Raw genomic sequence first — 11,510 nt, 5'->3', positions numbered from 1 at the left:
CAATTTGGGATGCTTTTTCATATATCTGTTGAGCTGTGCTGTGCTAACTGGGCTAACTGTGCTAGGCTAGCGCTTGACCAATGCTAGTGCTGACTTATGCTAGCTTATGTTGTTAGCTAATATAACGATATATTGTGTTTTCGCTGTAAAACACTTCAAAAATCGGAAATGTTGGCTTTATTCACACGATATCTGTCTTTCATTAGTTATCCACCATATGTTTTTCTGAAATGTTTTATGAGGTGTAATTAGTAGCCGACGTTGGTGTATGTATTTTCTCTGGCTACTCCCGTCTGGATTCAGACTCTAGCTATGTGTTAGCATTTTTGGGTAGCATCAATGTAAAACTGATTTATAGCTAAAATATGCACTTTTTATGAACAAAACATAGATTTATTGTGTAACATGTTATATGACTGTCATCTGAGGTAGTTTTTTCTGGGCTCTTTAGGTTGGTTTTAGTTTATTTCGGTTGGCTTGTGCATGCTACTTGAATCATAATTCATACTTCATAATCATATCCATACGTGTCTGTCCACTTTTGTATTTGGTGGTGAGCTAACATAAATATATGTGGTGTTTTCTCTGTAAAACATTTAAAAAATCGGACATGTTGGCTGGATTGACAAGATGTTTATCTTTCAAATGCTGTATTGGACTTGTTAATGTGTAAAAGTTAAATATTTTTAAAAAATAGATTTTGAATTTCGCGCCCTGCAGCTGTTGTCATTTTCGTCCGATTTCGGGCTTGCAGCCCAAACAGGCTAAGCTATACCGAAGCTGCATAACGTAATTAAGTTATTTTTAGAATTCTAACACTGTGATTTCATTAATAACTAATGGATCTATCATTTCCTATACAACATGTATTTTTTTGTTATGTTTATGAATAGCTATTTGGTCAGAATATGTGTGTCAGAAAGTGTCAGTAAAATATCCGAACGTTGTGGGAAATAGTAGCTACGTTAGCATAATGGGTAACCACTGATTTCAGCTCTAAATATGCACATTTTTGAACAAAACATAAGTGTATGTATAACCTGATGTTATAGGACTGTCATCTGAGGAAGAAAATCAAGGTTAGTCAAATTATATATCTTTTGCCTGTTTGTTACGATCGCTTACTTTTGCTACTGAGAAATTGCTTGTGTTTTTGGCTATTGTGGCTACGCTAATATAACGCTATATTGTGTTTTCGCTGTAAAACACTTGATAAATCGGAAATATTGTCTGGAATCACAAGATGCCTGTCTTTCAATTGCTGTACACTATGTATTTTTCAGAAATGTTTTATGATGAGTAATTAGGTATTTGACGTTGGTGTCTGTAAATATTATGGCTGCTTTCGGTGCAATTTCTGACTGTAGCTGCAATTTAAACTATGATTTATACCTGAAATATGCACATTTTTCGAAAAAAAAACATATGCTATACAATAAATATATTATCAGACTGTCATCTGATGAGGTTGTTTCTTGGTTAGTGGCTATTTATATCTTTATTTGGCCGAATTTGTGATAGCTACTGATGGAGTCAAAAACTGATGGAGTAATAAAAGTGGAGTCTTTTGCTAACGTGGTTAGCTAATAGATTTACATATTTTGTCTTCCCTGTAAAACATTTTAAAAATCGGACATGTTGGCTGGATTCACGAGATGTGTACCTTTCATATGCTGTATTGGACTTGTTAATGTGTTTATAAAAATATAAAATATATAAATATTTAAAAAAATATATATTTTGAATTTCGCGCCCTGCACTTGAAGTGGCTGTTGTCATAAATGTTCCGACGTCGGGCTTGCACGCCAAACAGGTTAACGCACGCTGTATGTCGTAGTAACGTTAATTTTAAAAATCTAACACAGCGGTTGCATTAAGAACTAATGTATCTTTCATTTGCTGTCCAACCTGTATTTTTTTGTCAAGTTTATGATTAGTTAATGATTAGATCAGGTGCCTCTCCAAAGATTTCTCCTGACATTTTCTGGGCAGCTTTGCTACTTTTCTCATTGTATAACCACGATTTGTGCCGCTAAATATGCACATTTTCGAACAAACTCTATATGTATTGTGTAATATGATGTTATAGGACTGTCATCTGAAGAAGTTTGAGAAGGTTAGTGAAAAAATGTATATATTTTGCTGGTTTATTCGTTATCGCTATTGTTGGCTTGAATCAATGCTGCTGTGTGGTTGGCTATTGTAGTAAGCTAATATAATGCTATATTGTGTTTTCGCTGTAAAACACTTAAAAAATCTGAAATATTGGCTGGATTCACAAGATCTTTGTCTTTCATTTGCTGTACGCTGTGTATTTTTCATAAATGTTTTATGATGAGTATTTAGGTAATTCACGTTGGTCTCTGTAGTTATTCTAGTTGCTTTGGTGAGAGTTATGATGGTGGCTGCAATGTAAAACTATGATTTATACCTGAAATATGCACATTTTTCTAACAAAACATATGCTATACAATAAATATGTTATCAGACTGTCATCTAATGAGGTTGTTTCTTGGTTAGTGGCTATTTATATCTTTGTCTGGTCGAATTTGTGATAGCTACTGATGCAGTAAGAAAATGGTGGAGTAAAAAAAGTGTTGTCTTTTGCTAACGTGGTTAGCTAATAGATTTACATATTGTGTCTTCCCTGTAAAACATTTTAAAAATCAGAAATGATGGCTGGATTCACAAGATGTGTATCTTTCATCTGGTGTCTTGGACTTGTGATTTAATGATATTTAGATGCTAGTATTTACTTGTGGCGCTATGCTAGTCAGCTTTTTTACTGATGAGGGTGCTCCCGGATCCGGGATTGTGACCAAGTAGAAGTTTTAATAGATGCCACACTGACCGCTAATAATTTTTTTCCTACTCGACAACGGCTCATGTTATGTCTGATACGTTCAGTGGGATGTTTAGCATAATCCAATTTATTTAATGGATTCTTAATCACAATCTAAGATTGTGGAATAATGGATGGACATTGGGTCGTGGAGATGAAAGAAACCCAATAGCCGATAACCGATCACGGTCTATTGCGCCCCCATCTGTAGGTTAGATCTTGGAGAGAGAAAACGGTGAATAAAAATTCTAACAATGCATTGGCCATATCATTAGCCTATCCAATCTACTCTACACAACAGTTTGTTGGTGGCGTTGCTATTGGCCTACCATATGTTGATAACAGTTGATTATCTCAGAGTGCGCGCCTCTGGTTATTTCCTACAGGTTTGCAATACAATACATATGTCATCATGCTGTTTTATAGGCGCTGTTAATCCCACATTAAAAACACATTATATTACCTAAGGGAGACAAGGAGACATGAAAGAAAATGACAAGATGGGCAGAAGCACAACTGATTTGGGAATGGCATGACATTGATGCGCGCCCACTCTCAAAGCCTGGTTAAATATGTTACACGACATTCAATAACAAAAAACCTTGAATGTCGTGTGTCCTTTTTCAGCATTTTCTGATGTGCCATAGTGGACAATTGTTTCTCCGTAGGAGAAGCCTACTTGGTCCTGCGCGATGCTGAGCGTAATGTTTCTCAATGGTTGGTTAATGCGTAGCCTGGTTGAAAATGACTGTTTTTATTGAAGTCACCGCATAGGCTACTGATTTTTCTTATCGTTTCCACAGCCTCATTCCTATAACTGTAAAGTCCAATTGCCCACATTCATCCATAGGGAATGAAGATGCATAGCGTATGAACACCAATCTGCATGACATGCTTTTCAGATCATTTAAATTAAATTGAAGCTAAGGGAAACGCCAACAACAAAGATAAATGCTCATAAATGTATTTATTTGAAGTCCTTCAGCAGTTATTCCATGACCAAAGAGAAGCCTTACATAATCAATGAACACACACTCACACATACATACACACACAGTTGAAGTCGGAAGTTTACATACACCTTAGCCATATACATTTAAACTCAGTTTTTCACAATTCCTGACATCTAATCCTAGCAAAAATTCCCTGTCTTAGGTCAGTTAGGATCACCACTTTATTTTTTAGAATGTGAAACTTCAGAAAAATAGTAGAGAATGATTTTTGTCAGCTTTTATTTATTTCATCACATTCCCAGTGGGTCAGAAGAATAGAGTACATACATTCAATTAGTATTTGGTAGTATTGCCTTTAAATTGTTTAACTTGGGTCAAACGTTTCAGGTAGCCTTCCACAAGCTTCCCACAATAAGTTGGGTGAATTTTGGCCCATTACTCCTGACAGAGCTGGTGTAACTGAGTTAGGTTTGTAGGCCTCCTTGCTAGCACATGCTTTTAAAGTTTTTCTGCCCACAAATGTTCTATGGGATTGAGGGCAGGGCTTTGTGATGGCCACTCCAATAACTTGACTTTGTTGTCCTTAAGCCATTTTGCCACAACTTTGGAAGTATGCTTGGGGTCATTTCCCATTTGGAAAACCCATTTGCGTCCAAGCTTTAACTTCCTGACTGATGTCTTGAAATGTTGCTTCAATAGATCCACAACTTCCTTCCCTCATGATGCCATCTATATTGTGAAGTGCACCAGTCCCTCCTGCAGCAAAGCACCCCCACAACATGCTGCCGCCACCGCCGTGCTTCATGGTTGGGATGGTGTTCTTCGGCTTGCAAGCCTCCCCCTTTTCCCTCCAAACATAACGATGGACATTATGGCCAAACAGTTCTATTTTTGTTTCATCAGACCAGAGGTCATTTCTCCAAAAAGTATGATCTTTGTCCCCATGTGCATTTGAAAACCGTAGTCTGGCTATTTTTATGGCGGTTTTGGAGCAGTGGCTCCTTCCTTGCTGAGCGGCCTTTCAGGTTATGTCGATATTGGACTCATTTTACTGTGGATATAGATACTTTTGTACCCGTTTCCTCCAGCATCTTCACAAAGTCCTTTTCTGTTCTTCTGGGATTGATTTGCACTTTTCGCACCAAAGTACGTTCATGTCTAGGAGACAGAACACGTCTCCTTCCTGAACATTATGACAGCTGCATTGTCCCATGGTGTTTATACTTGCGTACTATTGTTTGTACAGATGAACGTGGTACCTTCAAGCATTTAAAAATTGCTCCCAAGGATGAACCAGAGTTGTGGGAGGTCTAAAAAAAGAAAATCCTGACATCTTGGCTGATTTTCCCATGATGTCAAGCAAAGAGGCACTGAGTTTGAAGGTAAGCCTTGAAATACATCAATAAGTACACCTCCAACTGACTCAAATGATGTCAATTAGCCTATCTGAAGCTTCTAAAGCCATGACAATTTTCTGGAATTTTCCAAACTGTTTAAAAAGGCACAGTCAACTTAGTGTATGTAAACTTCTGGCCCACTGTAATTGTGATACAGTGAATAATAAGTGAAATTATCTGTCTAAACAATTGTTGGAAAAATGACTTGTGTCATGCAAAGTAGATGTCCTAACCGACTTGAAAAAATGACAGTTTGTTAAAAAAATTCTCTGGGATATGTGGCGTCTCACCTAACCAACAGCCAGTGAAATTGCAGGGCGCCATATTCAAAACAACAGAAATCACATAATTAAAATTCCTCAAACATACAAGTATTATACACCATTTTAAAGATAAACTTCTCGTTAATCTAGCCACAGTGTCTGATTTAAAAAAGGATTTACGGCGAAAGCACACCTTGCAATTATGTTAGGTCAGTACATAGCCACAGAAAAACACAGCCATTTTTCCAGCCAAAGACAGGAGTAACAAAAAGCAGAAATAGTTAAAATTAATCACTAGCCTTTGATGATCTTCATCAGATGACACTCATAGGACTTCACGTTACACAATACATGTATGTTTTGTTCGGTAAAGTTCATATTTATATCCAAAAATCGGAGTTTAGGCGGGACTCTACTGTCTCACTTGGCCAATGCCAGAGAAAATGCAGCGCGCCAAATTCAAATAAATTACTATAAAAATCAAACTTTCATTAAATCACACATAAAAGATACCAAATTAAAGCTACACTGGTTGTGAATCCAGCCAACATGTCAGAATTCAAATAGGTTTTTCGGCGAAAGCAAACGATGCTATTATCTGAGGATAGCACCATTGTAAACAAAGAGAGAGAAGCATATTTCAACCCTGCATGCGCGACACAAAACACAGAAATAAAAATATAATTCATGCCTTACATTTGACGAGCTTCTGTTGTTGGCACTCCAATATGTCCCATAAACATCACAAATGGTCCTTTTGTTCGATTAATTCTGTCGATATATATCCAAAATGTCCATTTATTTGGCGCGTTTGATCCAGAAAAACACCGGTTCAAACTTGCTCAACGTGGCTACAAAATATCTCAAAGGTTACCTGTAAACTTTGCCAAAACATTCCAAAGTACTTTTGTAATACAACTTTAGGTATTTTTTTACGTAAATAATCGATAAAATTGAAGACGGGATGATCTGTTTTCAATACAGGATTAAAACAAACTGTAGCATGATTTCTGGTTACGCGCCTCTAACAAACAGTACACTTCACTCGACCGTCATTCTGAACAGGGATACTTCTTCATTACACAAAGGAAAAACCCTCAACCAATTTCTAAAGACTGTTGACATCCAGTGGAAGCGGTAGGAACTGCAAGAAGTTCCCTTAAAATTCTGGATTCCCAATGAAAATCCATTGAAAAGAGAGTGACCTCAACAACAACAAAAAATCTGAATGGTTTGTCCTCGGGGTTTCGCCTAAGTCACGTTCCTGACCTGTTTTCTGTTAGTTTTTGTATGTGTTAGTTGGTCAGGACGTGAGTTTGGGTGGGCAGTCTATGTTTTGTGTTTTTATGTTGGTTTATGGGTACCTGATAAGGGTTCTCAATTAGAGGCAGGTGATTTTCGTCTCCTCTGATTGAGAATCATATTAAAGTAGGTGTTTTCACTTTGTTTGTCGTGGGTGGTTGTCTCCTGTGTCAGTGTCTGTGTATGTTACGCCACACGGGACTGTTTCGGTTTTGTTTGTTTGTTCGTTTCTTTGTTCGGTTTTGTTCGGTCTTTGTTCGGTTTTGTTTGTTTGTTCGCTTCTTCCTTTCCTGTGGCGGTTCTCATGCGACTGCACTTGAAGAAATGTTCAAAGTTCTTGAAATGTTTCATTTCTTCAAGTGATGATGGACTGTAATTTCTCTTTGCTAATTTGACCTGTTCTTGCCATAATATGGACTTGGTATTTTACCAAATAGGGCTATCTTTTGTATACCGCCCCTACCTTGTCACAACACAACTGATTGGCTCAAACGCATTAAGGAAAGAAATTCCACAAATTAACTTTTAACAAAGCACACCTGCATTCCAGGTGACTACCTCGTGAAGCTGGTTGAGAGAGTGCCAAGAGTGTGCGAACCTGTCATTAAGGGAAAAGGTGGCTACTCAAAATATAGAATCTCATTTCCACACTGCCCAAATTGTGTTGGACAGAAAAAGGAATTAATAATAATTTCACATTATGTCAAGGGTTTATTGACTCTCAATATGACGGAGGCAATTACATTTTCCAACATACAATCTATGTTACTTTCAATTGCATTCAATTCCATTTCAGTCAACGTCTAAAACACAGCGGAGTGGAAGTTATTAAACAATCAATGTTATAGGCAACTTATGAGCTGTCTCAAAATGTATTGAGGATACTATTTAGATTCCTATCCATCACATAATAAGACACATAATGATAATCATTGAGTAGATTCAATGTAACAGTGTGAACCGTTAGTGTACCCTTATAAACTAGAGCATTCCCCAAAGCACTTGAATACACACTGATACCCCGGTCTTTGTTATAGCGAGTTTGTTATAGGGAGGGTACAGACAGACCACACATTTTAGTGGCTTAATAAGAGCTTGTCTCATGTGGGAAACTTTCACGACTTCCGTCGAAGTCGGTTCCTCTCCTTGTTCGGGCGACGTTCGGCGGTCGACGTCACCGGTCTTCTAGCCGTCGTCGATCCACCTTTCATTTTCCATTTGTTTTGTCTTGTTTTCCTGCACACCTGGTTTACATCTCATCATCATTACTATGTGTATTTAGTCCTCTGTTCCCTCCATGTCTGTGAGGGGTATTGTTGATTTGTTAAGGTTGGCGGGCTTCTGGCTGGTTTGCGCAGGGTTTTGTTCCATGCCCGCGCTTTGTGGCAGCCGGTACTTTGTACTTGGGTTTTGTACTTTGTGCTGCCTCACTTGTTCTCTGGGCATTTGTTTTGTGACGTGGTTGCGTTCTGTATTATGATTGTCTAAGTAAAGTGCCTTGTCCACTCATCTCTGCTCTCCTGCGCCTGACTTCCATGCACCAGCTACACCCACCAATGACAGAAATGGACACGCACGCCCCGTCACTCATCAATGTCAACGCTGGTTTTGACATGATGTCGTGTTAATGTTACATTCTTCCTCCTCCTCCAAAACAGATGAGAATAGACAGACACTGCAGTGGATACCCAATATAGTGCACTACTTTTGACCAGAACCCAGCCTATTTGGGACGCATGCACTGCATGGGACGCATGCACTGCAAAAAGCTAGTCTTGGTAGGCTACACCACTGCATAAGGCCAGTCTTGGTAGACTACACCACGCCAAATTAGAACGTGGAGCAAATGTTCCACCCTGTCACAAGTGAAATGGGATGTTTTTGAGGTGCCAGTGAACATTGAATTAGCATACTTGTGCAAATCTGTAAAAGGCTGTGCCCTCCAATAAGTAGTAAAGGCATACATTTAACTGATTGAAGTGTTTTATTCCCAGAACAAAATGTGAGCGAACACCACAGCATGATTTTCTAAAAAATTTCTCAGCGAAGAAAACACTTCAACATCCCCTTTGAACAACTACAAAGCTCCTTCTACAGATAAATGCTATTTTCATTGGTATAACGAATAGCACTTAACTTCTTCGGGGTATGGGGCAGCATTTTCACTTTAGGATAAATAGCATGCCCAAATTCAACTGCCTGCTACTCCTCCCCAGAATATAAGATATGCATATCATTAGTAGGTTTGGATAGAAAACACTCTGAAGTTTCTAAAACTGTTTGAATGATGTCTGTGAGTATTACAGAACTTATGTAGCAGGCAAAACTCTGAGGACAAACCATTCAGATATTTTTTTTTTAGGTCACTGTCTTTTCAATGAGCTTTCATTGGGACACCAGATTTCTAAGGGACTTGTTTGCAGTTCCTACCACTTCCACTGGATGTCACCAGTCTTTGGAAATTGGTTGAGGTTATTCCTTTGTGTAATGAAGAAGTGCGGCCATCTTAAATGAGGGTCACTTGAAGTATATTGTTTGAGAGAGGCACATTACCAAAAATGTTGCGTCGGTTTGTTTTCTTTTTGTATTGAACACAGATCATCTCGTCTTCAAATTGATCGATTATTAACGTTTAAAAATACCCAACGTTGTATTACAAAAGTAGTTTGAAACGCGCCAAATAAATTGACATTTTGGATATATATCGACGTAATTAATCGAACAAAATGACCATTTGTGATGTTTATGGGACATATTGGAGTTCCAACAAAAGAATTTCGTCAAAGGTAAGAAATATATTTTTATTTCTGCGTTTTGTGTCGTGCCTGCAGTGTTGAAATATGCTACTCTCTTTGTTTACTGTTGTGCTATCATCAGATAATAGCATCTTATGCTTTTGCCGAAAAGCCTTTTGAAATCTGACATGTTGGCTGGATTCACAACGAGTGTAGCTTTAATTTGGTATCTTACATGTGTGATTTAATGAAAGTTTGATTTTTATATCATTTTATTTGAATTTGGCGCTCTGTATTTTACCTGGCTATTGGCCAGGTGGGACGATTGCGTCCCATCTACCCCAGAGAGGTTAACTTCTTAGTGATCGCTTCACGCGCCAATCCCGGTAACACCCAGTGAAATAGCAGCGCGCCAAATTCAAAAACAGAAATACTCATAATAATAATTAATAAATCCTACAAGTGTGATACATCGGTTTAAAGATGAACTTCTTGTTAATCTAGCCAGTGTCAGATTTCAAAAAGGCTTTCCGGCGAAAGCAAACCATGCTATTATCTGAGGACAGCACCACATCAAACAAACACGTGAAAATCATATTTCAACCCGCCAGGCGCGACACAAAAGTCAGAAATAACGATATAATTCATGCCTTACCTTTGACGATCTTCTTCTGTTGGCACTCCAATATGTCCATTAAACATCACAAATGGTCATTTTGTTCGATAAATTCCGTCGTTATATCTCCAACGTCCATTTATTTGGCGCATTTGATTCAGAGAATACACCGGTTCCAACTCGCGCAACATGACTACAAAGTATCTAATAAGTTACCTGTAAGCTTGATCCAAACATTTCAAACAACTTTCCTAATTCATCATTAGGTATTTTTAAACGTAAATAATTGATAAAAATTTAAGACGGAATAAACTGTGTTCAATACCGGACAAAACAAAGTGGAGCAAGCTTTCAGGTTGTGAGCGCCCCAACCACAACAGTACGACTCCCAGAAAGGAAATGGCTACTTCTTAATTTCTCAAAATAAAAAACATCAACCAATTTCTAAAGACTGTTGACATCTAGTGGAAGCGATAGGAACTGCAAGCAAGTGCCTTAGAAATCTAGATCCACATAGAAAACCATTGAAAAGAGAGTGACCTCAAATGTTTTTTTTCCTGGATGGTTTGTCCTCGGGGTTTCGCCTGCCAAATAAGTTCTGTTATACTCACAGACATAATTTTTTAGAAACTTTAGAGTGTTTTCTATCCAAATCGATCAATTATATGCATATCCTAGCTTCTGGGCCTAAGTAGCAGGCAGTTTACCTTGGGAACACTTTTCATCCAGATGTGAAAATAGTGCCCCCTAGCCTTAAGACGTTTTAAAGTGGAACTGACAGCATTTTAGCAACATGAAGCAACTTAGATATGGTCATTTTTACATGTTCATACTCTCGTACAATGTTTGTGAATGACGTAGAGTAAGGCATTTGTGAAAATTCTACAGCAATATACAGTGTGAAAGGGGCCGTGCGTTTGGACAATTGATAGACACAGCAGTAAATAAAAACTATGTTAGTCTTGTCCAGGACCGGGCTCTACAAAGACCGGTGCGCCACAGCCAATCAGGGGCCTGCCATCTTTCACTTTAAACTGGACTATGTGTTTACAGGCAGTAGCGACTGTGCGACTTTAGATCATTAGAAAGAGTTTGCCAAATATCACATGAATTTCTGCAAATATGTAAATACCACTGTAATTCTCTTACATTTGGGAACTTTACAGTCCTATTGATCAAACAGCCATGAACAGGTAGGCTATATCCCTCAGTTGCACATCATCAACAACATGATCAACAACTAATGTTAGCCAGAACGAGATTGGTTCAAATCTAACAAGGAAACAGTAGATAAACTCTCTCAAAGCTTGTAGTTGGCCGTCAAAATTGCACTGAAAACAATGGGGAAAAGTAGCCTGCTCGCCTTTCTGCAACTTGCCTGCCAATGCATGCTTGTCCCAAT

Source organism: Salvelinus fontinalis, chromosome 2, assembly GCF_029448725.1.
Source record: "Salvelinus fontinalis isolate EN_2023a chromosome 2, ASM2944872v1, whole genome shotgun sequence".
NCBI lineage: Eukaryota > Metazoa > Chordata > Actinopteri > Salmoniformes > Salmonidae > Salvelinus > Salvelinus fontinalis.
This window is presented reverse-complemented; position numbering follows the sequence as displayed.